Below are 13,978 nucleotides of genomic sequence, written 5' to 3' on the forward strand. Positions count from 1 at the left end.
ATTGCTGGGACATGTTCTGAGGCATCAAGGGAGCACCAATTTAATATTGGAGGGCAGCGTGGAGGGTAAAAATCGTAGAGGGAGACCAAGAGATGAATACACCAAGCAGATTGAGAAGGATGTAGGTTGCAGAAGGTACTGGGAAATGAAGAAGCTAGCACAGGATAGAGTAGCATGGAGAGCTGCATCAAACCAGTCTCAGGACTGAAGACCACAACAACAACAACAATGTAACAAACTGGAGGGACTAAGATTACCTTGGTACAATCCCAGCTTCTGAAATCTTACTCTACCAGTCAATTTGAGGATGCTTTTGGGAGGTCTCCCCCATTAGTTTAGTCGCATTCTGGCACTGAGTTACACTTTTCCTAACATACCCAAAAAATGTAGCAGAATAGTTCAGCTCGTGTCTCGACGCTAAAAAGTTATAAATGTTCGATGTAATGCTAGTAATCCACTAATGTGAACAGATGTGAAGTTTTATAGCGTGTGTGTGTGTGTGTGTGTGTGTGTGTGTGTGTGTGTGTGTGTGTGAGAGAGAGAGAGAGAGAGAGAGAGAGAGAGAGAGAGAGTTTGTGTGTGTTTGGAGTTTATGGGCGCTCATCGGCGAGGTTTTCGGCGTCCTTACGGTATTAAAAGAATCAAATGTAAATAAAAGAACTATAAAGGAAGTCATGACACACACAGTCACTCCAACTCTCACGCCATTAAGACAACAGAGAAAGGGTGAAAAGTGCTAAATCTGGGATGAAAACATAAAGAAAACGACAGAAGAGCTAAAATAACAGCACAGTAAAATGTGGCTTGCTTACAGTTTACAAAAGAACGTGGTGTTTTATAAGAAAACAAACTCTTATAGATGGCGTCAGTTGAATAACCTTATCCAAAATTTATTCCCTGATTCTTCACATTGAGGAGTATTAGTGTGACATTTTTGTTCTTATTCAGCAGAAGCTTTTTAATCATTCTCATTTTTTTTTCATTTTTCAGATTACGATTTTCAGTTACAATATAAGATTTTGGAAGCATGAAAATATTATGTTTTTGAATGTTTTCTTTCTTCATTTCATAATTATTGGACATCCGGAATGTAATCAGGGTGAAATTTTAGGTTGTTGTATCAAAGAGGTTGCATCCATATTCACGTTAACAACATGAAAAGATGTACTTTGCATATTATATTGAAATATGCTTACCGTTTAGGAGCCAAAGTAATTTACTTCAAAAGTTCTCAGAACATAACTTTCAAACCATAGACATAAAATTAATTTTGTGTACTTCCTGCTAAATTTATTCCTTGGGACACGACATACTTTCAAAGTTAACGTATGGTTTATTAAAAAAACTCGCAAGTTTTGAATGTTGCTTCCTCATGCAAAACCTTTTGCCGATTTCCAGAAGGAATGGCAGAAATGAAATTAGCGATAAACTTACTGTCAAAATTAAGGGCCACGAAGTAGACGAAGTGAAGCTACCTGGGAAGCAAATTTATAGACTACACGACGAACGAGGCAACGGGAGTATAACATGCTGGCTAGCACATACAAAGAGGGCATTCCACGCAAAAAGAACTCTGCTAGTATCAAACACAGAATTTCAAGAAATGGCTCTGAGCACTATGGGACTTAACATCTGTGGTCATCAGTCCCCTAGAACTTAGAACTACTTAAACCTAACTAACCTAAGGACATCACACACATCCATGCCCGAGGCAGGAATCGAACCTGCGACCGTAGCGGTCACAGAATTTCATTTGAGGAAGAAATTTCTGGGAATGTACATTAAGAGCACAGCGTTATGTGTATCTCAATCATAAACCGAGAGAAAACCGAAAAATAAGAGAATTGAAGTGTTTAAGGTGTGGAACTGCAGAAGGATGGAAGTTTTGTGGATGGATAAGATAAGACATGAGGAGGTTTTCCACAGAATCGACGATGACAAGAAGCATGGGCGTCCGCAGAAATTTATCCAGGAGGGGGCAATAACTAAATCCGACAGGTATTACATAAATCGTACTGTATATCGAAGGATTGATGGTTATCGAGTCCATACTTCTTTGAAAGTACATTATATTGATATCTGGAATGTAAACGTATTTAACTACCAGAAGATGAGTACATCTTTTTATTCTGAATGTTGTTGATCTGTCAATTCTTAGTTGCTGTTAATTATACTATTAATAACACTTCCTACTAATGGGACAATATTTAAATGTGTTCGCCTACGCTTTATCTGTATTGTAAAAGGGAAAATGTCATTTCCTTCGCTAGAAGACAGGAAAATGAATGTAGCGGTGGGTTGAGATCGGAAAGACAGCAACTCCCGGAGAGGGCCTCATTTTGAGCTTTGCACCCCCGTTCCGCTATTCTAGAGAAGAACGTCCCGAGAATTGACAAAGCATTCCGCGCTAGCGTGTTGGACCGGTACCTTTCTGTTGTTCGTTAAGCGCTCTACGGGCAAGTGACAGAGAAAAAGGAAGTGGGGACCCTGCTTCGATATTGCTCTGATACGACGACGCTTATGACAAGAAGAAGGGAGAGGATCATAAGAAATGTGTTAAGGTATCAAGGAGTAATTGCCGTGGTAGCAGAGGGAGCTGTAGAGGGAGATAATGTAGGGGAAGACAGAGCTTGGAGTATATCCAACAAATACGGTCCTCGTAACTGAGGAACTTGCCTGCGGGTGTTACGCTGAGTCGAGGCGGCTGGTACGGGAGAGGAATACGTGGCGAACTGCATCAAACCAGACAAAAGAGTGATAAACGCCCTGTCCCGCCCACTTCTCACAACCAAAAAACCAATGCTGCTTTGTCGAAAACTGACATTTTGAGCCTGTGGTTGCGTACAAAATACAAGTTGACTCTTGGAGAGAAGGTAACAGCAATCAGCCACTGTTTATAATGGCCGACCTGGGTGGCAGAGCGGTTCTAGGCGCCACAGTATGGAACCGCGCGACCGCTACGGTCACAGGTTCGAATTCTGCCTCGGGCATGGATGTATGTGATGTCCTTAGGTTAGTTAGGTTTAATTAGTTCTAAGTTCTAGGGGACTGATGACCCCAGAAGTTAAGTGCCATAGTGCTCAGAGCCATTTGAACCATTTGTTTGTAATGCTATTTATGTACATAGATAGCGCCGTAGCCAGTTTCGAACCCGTAGTATCATCATGAGACGCCTTGTTCACGTTTACATAGATTTTTATTGTAGTTTACATTAATTTTCACTCGTTATTCCCAGATTTTATGTAAATTCCTTGGTGTTTTGGTGCCCTATAATCAAAACATGCTATGAGAAACTGTCTACAATTACAGTTAAGCGGACATGAAACTTCCTGGCAGGTTAAAACTGTGTGCCGGAACGAGACTCGAACTCGGGGCCTTTGCCTTTCACGGGCAAGTGCTCTGGGAAGCAGGAGAGCTTCTGTACAGTTAGGATGGTAGGAGACGAGGTACTGGCAGAAGTAAAGCTATGAGGACGGAGCGTGAGTCGTGCTTGGGGAGCTCAGATGGTAGAGCACTTGCCCGTGAAAGGCAAAGGTCCCGAGTTCGAGTCGCGGTCGGGCGCACAATTTTAATCTGCCAGGAAGTTTCATATAAGCGCACACTCCACTGCAGAGTGAAAATCTCATACTGAGCTAAGCAGACAGTTTCCCACATCTTGTTTTGGTTATAGGCCACCACCCCTCCAAGGAATTTTCATCATACGGACGAATAAATAGTGGAAACTAATAGAAACTACGATCAAAATGTATCTTAACGTGAACAAGCTCCCTGATGATGAACCTGTCGGATCGAAACTGGTAAAGGCACTATTTATGTAAGTAAACGGCGTTATGAAAAGTGTCTGGTCGCCATTATCTTCTCTGTAAGAATCAACAAAAAGTAAGCTTTCTCTGAGGACATTGCATAAGCTCAGGTACTGTTTGTGTGAAGCTTTTCCTCTATGAGATTGATCAACATGTCGCTAGATTGGGGAGCGATCTAATGGTTTATCAGAGCAAGAGAATTCTCCCGCTGTGCGCGAGCACAGCTCGATGACGAGTTACACGTAGACGGTGAACTGTCTTTGTGGGTGTAGTGAAGCTTTTGGTACGGTAGTGTGTGGGTTCCGCCGCGGTCAGTTGGAAGTTGGTAGGGCTGTGGAATGCCGGGCGGCGCAGGTAGCCGGGCGGCAGGTATTCATTCCCACAGAGCTGCGCTCGCGCGCCTCTGTGGACGGGCCTGCCGCCGCGGTGCCCCAGGCACGCGCGGTGGTGGGGGAAGCGCCCGGGCGCGCGCGCCTCTGCCCGTGTAGGGGGCAGCCGCCGCCGCCGGTGGTGGGGGGCCGGGAGCGTGGCAGGCCGCAGCGCCGCCACTTTTTCTTCAGTCCACGACCGAAGCTCGTGCGCCGCAGACAGTTGAGGACCGTACAGCGCCTGCGTAAACTTGACGCGGTCGAAGACGCGCCGAGCGGCAAAAAGACGAACGACACGCAGCTGCCGTGGCAACCACTTGTTACGCGCACCGATAAACCGCACGGGTGGAACGGAGCGAGGCGATTACTGCTGCTCGCGACCGTGACAAAACCACAAACCGGGGAATTTTTTTTGTGTGCGTGTGTTCTGACCACCGCCGTTGCTACCGTTTTGCGAAGGACAGTTCACTTCCGCGGCGTGCTTTCCCACCCGCGAGTGCGGGTGGCGGGGCTGAGCGAGGAAGCGCGGAGTGCGTGCGGCAGTGGAGGTGTTGTTGCATGGCAGCGCAGTGATGGTGACCGGAGGGCCGACTGCAGGGCCGGGGCCGGCGCCGTGCGTCGTGACGCCCGCCCCCACGCCCCCGCCGGGCTCTGCGGCCGCCGCCGCCGCAGCCGCAGCCTCCACGTCCCCGGCGCCCGATGGCGGCGGCGGACCGATAGCCGTGCAGCGGCGCAGTGCCAGCGAAACGCGACGGGTGAGTCTCGCTGTGAGCGATAGTCATTTATCTAGAAGCTCAGTAGCTAGCATCTTCCGGGCTCTTTAGTTTCTTCTTACACGATCGTCGTTTCGACCCGTCTGGTTCGAACGTCATCGGGATCTTCTGCTGCTTCCGGTTAACCGAACACCGGGGACATCGGAAGACTGCAGCAGACAGAGCGGAATGTCGTTTGTGTAAGAAGAAATTAATCATGAACGTGACGACGCCTGACAATCTAGACTATTTTATAATCAATGACAACGGCTACGGAAGTCTTACTTTGTTTTTTAATCTCCCAGTCGTTGGTGACGATGACATGTCGAAGGAACGCTCCTGCAATGAAATTTTACTGTGTGACTTGCTCAGGTTGATCTTTCTCGATACTGATTATTCAGACAATAAACATGATCGATTTCGGAATACACATCCATCAGCAGATACATATGACATGGATCATATCTGCAGGGATTTAGTAAAATACGTCCATGCATATAACAGTGGTACCCTGCCTTTCCACTTCACCACGTAGAAAAATCGCATAAAGTTAGAACACTGCCTTTTTCTTATATTTTACAACTCATACGAAACCCTAACTGACAGTGAAGCATTATCACCCAAACCGAGCAAATGTGATTTACCTTATAGACACATTTGATGATGCAATGTTTATTCCGAATTCGAACGCGTATGTTGTATGTATCATGAACATTAATAAAGAGTGCAGTTTCAGGAAGTCCGCCACTTTCACTTTATAAAATCGTAATGTTTTTATGTCGCACGTGAATGAAAACTGATTGGAAGGTGACTTTCCTGTCACATCCAAGAATACATTCTCACGTGCTCAGAGAGCCACAGTCGGATATGTCCAACGCATAAAGGACATTGATTCTACTTCATAGTCGCGAGACAGTGGGTGGCACAGTAAGCTTGACATCACAGAGCGTCTGGCACTGTTTTTTACGCTCAGGTGTACGGGATGATGCGTGTGTGTCTCATTTGTGTATTTATACATACGCGAGCTGATAGTGTCTTAGGATGTAATCGGCTTTTGGTAACTATACCGTATCGCTATGCTGTAATGCTGCTCATCGCAGTTAAAAATTACCCTTCACAGCTAAGTTTAGTAGAATCAGAATTATGAGATGTACTCCTCTTCAAAATTTTAAATGCAACACGGAAAATACTACGCCCGTTGTACACAGTTTAGTTATCGAGGATGTCCGTGTAGCCTCTTATAATGAAGATAGCAACGTCCTTTATCCTCTCTTCTTTCTGAGTAAATACTGAGCGAATGAAGTTTGTAGTGCTGGTTTTTATTTTGTTGTAGTTTTTTAGTTCAATTCACTAACGGAGCGTGGAAGCAACGTATACTTCATGCGCCTCCGTGTAGGATGTTAGTAGTTCCTATGTTTTTGCTCCGTAAACTACCGTTATTGGCGATAGTTTTCTCTGAGATACTGAAAGACGTTCCTAGAGTGTTTCCTAGTTCACATTTTAGCTACAGCCAACAAGGACGTCAATGTGATACATTGCTTACAGATCAACCATACGACGGATCCCACATGCTAGGGCAAGTATGAAACAACCCGTACAGGTGTTCCGTTGGATTATACAGTTCCTAAAGTGTGCTGCAATATATTATTTAGTACGTGTTAATCGACTAGCATTCGATCTCAAATCTCTCTCTCTCTCTCTCTCTCTCTCTCTCTAATGACGAAACTTCACTTTTGGTTAGGAAGTGAGCAGATATTTCTGCCGCACAGCACCGCGTACTACCGTGGTGTACGTTTTGATCACCGTACAAATTAGTTTTGATCGATGTAGTCCTATCGAATCAGCACGTACAAAAATGTCGTAAGTTGCGTCAATTTCATATTTCTGGCTATAGTCTAGAGAAGATATATGTAAATTTTTGGTGGTAATATATTGCTACGTTTTTCAGTTCCTTTCTATTTTTTTGTACCGCGGGAACAACTCCAAGTTGAACTTTTTCTATTTTATGGATCTGCGAAGTAGTGACGGTCATATTTAAAAATCACTTTCACATATTGATAGAATGCTGCCTGTGAGTATGTTCTTCGGAAATTTTTGATAATTTTTAGAAGCGACGTTGTGTTACGCGGATTCATAATCACTACTTTGGATCGCTACTCTTCTCGTTGGAGTCTGGTTCACAGCAGCTTGACTAAAGACAACTATTCAGAGACAATGAAACACGCTTGCCGACTATAAGAGCCCTCATTCAAAAGTCACAGATGTAACTCGGAGGTTTGTTTACAAAGTAACTACTTTGCTGCCAGTAACGATCTGCTTTTTTATTTATTTGACGCAGGACGCTTCTGCGGAAACGATTTCGATTTTCAAGTGTTTTATTCGTATATTATGCAATTTATGCGTGATATTTTCGATATGTTAACTACAGCACGCATTAATATCGTAATACACGAAAACAGGGCAATGGAATTCATTTCCTGAAACGCGCCGTGCATGAAAATAAAAGGAAAATCGTGACAGGCAGTAGAAAGATATTTTATAAGCAGACCCATAAGTTATACAGCCAAAGACTGTCACCAAACCTTTCTAATAGATAAAAGAAAAAGAGATATAACTGCTTGAGACTGTTCTATGGTCGTTTTCAACTGGTACCTTTGCGTTACAACCAATGTGCCTGATTTTCTGAATGCTTGTAGGCTATTTACCAAGTTTATAGTCGCACTAGCAGACTTGTTTAGGATCTCGTTCCTTTGTATTTAGACATGGGAATATTCCCATTGGAATATGTAAAACCGAAAAAAGTCTTATGTGCACTATAGTTTTCATTATTTTGTGCCGCGTTTACGTTATGCTGAAAGGCGTCGTAAATGATTAATCGTATAAGTTCCATATTCACCTTCGTCAGCCAATACAGGTATTGTTGTGGTCTTCAGTCTGAAGACTGGTTTACTGCAGCTCTCCAAGCTACTCTGTCCTGGTATTACTGTCTCATAATTATGGATTCTGAAGGTACCAGTGCCGCCCATATCGGCAATCTGAAACATATTCAGCAGCCATTAAAATGAGAATTTTTGCATACTAGAGCGGATGTTGGTCGTGCGTGTAACTCCCCCTATCTGGTGGTCTCGCACGACGCGGGTTGCAAGGCACAGCAACAAGTGTCTCGTAACCCTCCCGGTTGGCTAGACGCAGATAACATTTTAACTGGGTGCTTAACACCTCGTTTGAAGCTAACAGTTCTCTGGGAACGTTATTTGATTTTGCTGTTTTATTATTGTTACTTCTGCTTAGGTTTTTAGTATGTTACGATCTTCATATTGATTCCTTTTGGAATCGGTGGTGAATGTACCCTTATTCAATCACTGGGAGACTACCCTATCAAATTCGACGGGAAGGTCTGGGTGGCGATCAGTAACCTGAAAGCCGGCCGGGGTGGCCGAGCTGTTCTAGGCGGTACAGTCTGGAACCGCGCGACCGCTACGGTAGCAGGTCCGAATCCTGCTTCGGGCATGGATGTGTGTGATGTCCTTAGGTTAGTTAGGTTTAAGTAGTTCTAAGTTCTAGCGGACTGATGACCTCAGCAGTTAAGTCCCATAGTGCTCAGAGCCATTTGAACAATTTTTTTGAAGATTGCATCGCGCTACTTCACAACACAGGCACTGCAATTTCGTATTTATCAACCGGTGTCGGGCCTGTGACTTAAAAATAATATGTCGTTAAAGGGATGTATGAATACAGATATGACACGTGGACGATGATGTATGGAAGTTCGGGTCTGCTCGTGATTCGTGTTCGGAGAGCTTCATGGTAAATCGACCGCTCGTGTGAAGCGGGAAATCCGAGGTCTAGTCGCGGTTCGGCACAAATTTTCATCGTCATTCCATTATGCAGATGGAGGCGGTTTATATTCGCAACTGCGAATGCGTTTCATGTCTTTTCTTTCTTTGGTTTTATTGTCAATTTTTGGCAAGTGACCTGAGCCGACACTGTTGAGCCGAACGTCTGTTTGATACTCTTCTCAAAGTATATTACCCACAAAAGTGTAAATATTTAGGTGGGAAGTTTCAAACAAAAAGAGTTGTGTATGAAAACTCTTGCACGCAACTGTCGGTCCCCAAAGCGCAGAGGACTCGTCTGCCCAAATGTATGTACGCACAAAGATGGCGAGTTGCGGATTTAGAGTGCGGGGATTAGTGGATCTCACCCCGATGTCTTCGGAGTTGCAAGTCCGCGTGCTTAGCTGAGTGGTAACGTGTTTGCCTACTATGCAGCGCGCCCGCGTTCGATTCCCAGCCGGGTTGGAGATTCTCAACGCTCTAGTACTGGGTGTTGTGTTGTCCTCATCATAACCGACGCACAAGTCGCCAAAATGTGTCGTCACCTGAAATAAGACTTGCAACTCGGCGGCCGAACTTCCACGGTTGAGGCCTCCCGGCCATCAACGCTGCACGACGATTCCATTTCATTTCTGTGTTGTAGAGTTTCGTGTCTGCCCGGCAATTGTACGATCGTGCGGATCTTCACCGATTACCTGAGAGTTGTGAACCGCATAATGAGCAGTGCAGGGGAAACGGCCCCTGTCCGCCGCCGAGAAATGCCGCTTAGCGGGTGTTAGAGGAGTCGCACTAATCGCCGTTGCTGGCGAGACGTGCTGGGCGCGCCACGTAAACACGTCGCCAGCGAACTGGCGGAGCCGCCGCGCTTTAATGAGAGCGTTAGTTAGCCGGCGCGAAAACCTCGCCGCAGACCGCTACGTGGCCGCATAATTGCGTTGCGAGGTGTCGAAGAACGGCGGCAGAAATTACGCTGTCCGGGTGAGCCCCCATCCGGCGTATTGTCAAGGAGAGAAGATTGTCACGTTGCCTCATTTTAACGGACGCTAATAACAGATTGTGAAAATTTGCAACTTTGTAAGCGGCAAATGTTTCGAGCCTGAAGCCTGGCTGTAAAGCGCTCGCGTTCACCTTATACACACCGATAGGGCGTACGAGAACGTGGCAAACAATTATGGAAGAAACTCCGCATGGGCAGCAGAGATATGTGCTACCGTCGTCACTGGGTGAAGCTGTTTTACAGATTCTGCTGCCCGTGTGGTTTATTATGGTATCATACGCATACCGGTAAATAAGGTAGACGGGAGTGCTTCAGCTTTATGTTTCAGGTTCTCTCCGAAGACGGCTGAACGTTTCACAGCCGAAACATTGGCCGCTGATGTGTACTAACGATTGACTTTCAGGAATTTTTATGGGTCATGTAATACGCCGTGAAAATATGGAGCCTCACAATATTCATCATAAAACTTTCGTCATACAACATTTACTTCCAACGAGTGACATATTTTTACCAATTGGTAAAAAAAATCTAATTTCTGTCAATATCTTCTGCGGACAGGTACCGCAAAGTATGGAAATTCCCAAATGACAAGCAGGCGGTAATCCTAGAAAATTAAAATTTCTAGCTTCAGGGCGGAATTTATAAATGTTCTTTCGACTAGAGATTTTTGAGATAAAATTGGTTTCACATCTCAAATAAAGGTGTACATGAATCCATTTTTTCCACGCTCCATGAGCGAAAAGAGATGTAGGGAACCAGATGTTCGGTACGAAATAACAACTAGTTTTACAGTGAGTCGAAGAGTATATACCGTATGTAGACGCAGAAACGTTGAAGGGATTTCGGATTATTTAGATTGGTACATCTGAGGGAAAAATTTTAAAGGCTCAAATGGTTCAAATGGCTCTGAGCACTATGGGACTTAACTGCTGAGGTCATCAGTCCCCTAGAACTTAGAACTACTTAACCCTAATTAACTTAAGGACATCACACACATCCATGCCCGAGGCAGGATTCGAACCTGCGGCCGTAGTGGTCGCGCGGTTCCAGACTGTAGCGCCTAGAACCGCTCGGCCAACCAGCCGGCACGACGCTTACCATCTTATTATTTAACTTCTGAGGTTGAAGATATAATTGTACTTGAGATATAGCGAACGTAACGACGCCGTGTAACGATGCTTGATTCTGTTTTTGAAAAATCTATCTTGTATGGAATGAGGTCACGAAGGTGTATTGTTCGCCGATGAATGTGATGTTACTGGATTATGCAGGAGGAAGGTGAACACAAAGAGTGCCGTCTATACCGATTAGGTGACTTGCTTCCCTCGTAGTGAAACGTAATTCTCTATTTACCTATTGATGCGTGAAATCTCAATCCTTTCTTTCTTCTTTTGTTTAGCATCATTCTCCCTATCTCCACTATACAGGAGTCTGTTTACCTTACGGTGTAGTATAGCTCCCGTCGCTCTGGGAAAGTGTATGCCCAATAGATGGTACTGTACGCAAGGCAAGGTGTTGGGATTTTATGATCACAGGACCACTTGTTCTAGTCGTATTTTGTGCATTTCTTGAACTACAATCGAAAAAATAAAGAAAAATATATGTATTTTATATGGAAGCAAGTAGCCCCAACGGGAATGGACCTCTGCTCGACCCAGCCACTAGCGACACCTGTCGCCTTCTTACAGCAACTCTGCTCGTGGGAAACGCGGCCGTTTGAACAGATCGTGCGCTTGGGATAGCCGTGTGGTATCGTTAGCGCCTCAGAATCTGAGCGGGAGCCGCGGCAAGTTTTGTTGATTTGGCAACAGACAAACTTAGCTCTGGGCATATGCTTTTACATATTTCGGGAGTACTGTATATATCTGTACGTATTTAGTTACTATTTAGTTCAACACGGGAAAAGCTAGACTGAAGATCTAGAAGCTGCGATCTAAATACCTATCACTACAACTCTGGCGATATGGCCATTGTATAAGCTAAATCACCTTCTCGTTTACTGGCGGGCAGGCACGTAGATAAAATACCGTATTGCTAGTTTTCATTGTTATGTATTGCTAAAATTCAATATGAATCTCACGTCCATCGTTTCATTTTTGCTAACAGCACATAAAGGTGGTTTTAACAGAACGTCAGGGAGAGATTTTAGGACGTGTCTTTTATTTCATTTGACTGCAAAGTTGTGGCCATTTAGTGAAATGCAGTTTCACCGTTCCTTTGTCGTAACGAGCGGAGTAGAGGCAGCGATAATTGGCAGGCTGTGGCGCTACCGCTGACAATCGACGAACTTGGCTGATACGTTTCTGATGGGTGACAGCGGGCAATGATTGATGCACTTTGGCGTTAGCATCAAACCTTCTAGATCCCGGCTATTTACCTGTCATAACAGCCATGATGTGATGTTCACAGCTCACTCCTTTTAGATTGAATTTACATTTATCACGAAATGATTCCACAGTGCATTTTTGATCTGCATTCAAAATTTGCAGTTATTGCCAGTGCAAATAATTTTTTTTTACTGATGTGTTTACAGGACCACTAATACTGCGTGTTAATCCAGATACCTTCCGTAAAATTCTTCTTACATAACTGAGCACTATTTTTGTGCATATATCACGTCTAGAAAAATATGCCATGTAGTTAACTTCTAGTGAAGTAGATGATGCATCCACGGTAAAGCTACTGTGATCACGACATTTTCATCTCAGTGTCTATCCTCCGATCATAGCAAATTTAAGTTGCCAGAAAATGATTTCTTGTTTTGTTATCTTTTGGCAACGTTACTATCTTTCCATTAGCAACCGATAGTGCTTTGAATTCTAAATGTGTGGGTGGGTGGCTATACAAAGATATGTACGTTAGCTCATATCCGAGTAAGTGATGTAGTGACTTTGTCAGCAAGACATTGGAGTCACTGTTGTCGGAACATGCATGGCGTAACAAAACGGAGTTTTAGTTGCGATGCAAACCATGCTAGAGACTTTTGAAACAAACTGTCACCATGAGAATTTTTCCCGCCCGCTGTCACCTTTCGTGACCGGAGCCGCTATTTCTGAGTCAAGTAGCTCCTCTATTGCCTTCACGATGGCTGAGCGCACCCCGCCTGCCAAAAGCGCTCGGCAGATCCGGACGGTCTCCCATCCAAATACTAGCCGAGGCCGGCAGCGCTTAACTTCGGTGATCTGACGGGAACCAGTCATTGCGGCAAGGCCGTTGGCAGCATAGTAACTTGGTCGATTTTATGCCTTAGTCCCTCCCCCGTTTCAAAACAGGCCACGTAAATTGTTCCCCTGGTTATAGAATGTCAAAAGCACGCCAAAGGCGTTGTATATCACAGCGCTAGTGTTAGGATTTATAATAGAAACATGATATTTTCGCTTACAAACTGCATAGTGCGAATAAACGTGTCTATTTCTTTTTTCTTCCAGCTATTGACTACATTTGTACAGAAAGTGGCCACTACCCCAGAAAATGAGTTTATTTCCTTAACATTGTACTAAGAACGCGAGAGTAGCGTGCAGTATCCAAATCTGGCCTGCTTAATAGCTCCAGTTTAACGAGTTTATGTATTTTATTCATGTAGTCAAACGGTTCAGCACGATCAGCATCATAATTGTATTGATGAGAAATACTTTACACCTACATGTAGCTAAGATTGCCCAGTTTGAATAGTTGCAATTTATTTTTTTGCGCTAACAGGGTCTCTTTTATCTTCTTTGTGTATAAAATTAAACTTTTTTACTGATTTTATACAGTGTTCTTTTTTATATTGAGTTACCTTTCGATTTATAGCCAACATCGTCGGTAGTGTTTCTCCCTTACACCGACTTAAAATAAAACCGAGAGTGTAATGCCTTTGGCGTGCTTTTGACATTCTATAACCAGGGGAACAATTTACGTGGCCTGTTTTGAAACGGGGGAGGGACTAAGGCATAAAATCGACCAAGTTACTATGCTGCCAACGGCCTTGCCGCAATGACTGGTTCCCGTCAGATCACCGAAGTTAAGCGCTGCCGGCCTCGGCTAGTATTTGGATGGGAGACCGTCCGGATCTGCCGAGCGCTTTTGGCAGGCGGGGTGCGCTCAGCCATCGTGAAGGCAATAGAGGAGCTACTTGACTCAGAAATAGCGGCTCCGGTCACGAAAGGTGACAGCGGGCGGGAAAAATTCTCATGGTGACAGTTTGTTTCAAAAGTCTCTAGCATCATCGTACCACTCAAAA

General features: G+C 44.4%; 1 protein-coding gene across 1 annotated transcript in view; it reads left to right on the forward strand.

The window, feature by feature from the left end:
* The first annotated feature begins 4,809 nt into the window (after positions 1-4,809).
* LOC124788098 (protein hairy-like) overlaps positions 4,810-13,978 on the forward strand; it is a 29,928-nt gene continuing 20,759 nt past the window's right edge. Inside the window, exon 1 of the mRNA XM_047255212.1 lies at positions 4,810-4,926. The gene's annotated coding sequence lies outside the window, so the exon portion shown is untranslated. The remainder of the gene's footprint in view (positions 4,927-13,978) is intronic.

The sequence above is a fragment of the Schistocerca piceifrons genome, chromosome 3 (assembly GCF_021461385.2).
Source record: "Schistocerca piceifrons isolate TAMUIC-IGC-003096 chromosome 3, iqSchPice1.1, whole genome shotgun sequence".
Lineage (NCBI taxonomy): Eukaryota > Metazoa > Arthropoda > Insecta > Orthoptera > Acrididae > Schistocerca > Schistocerca piceifrons.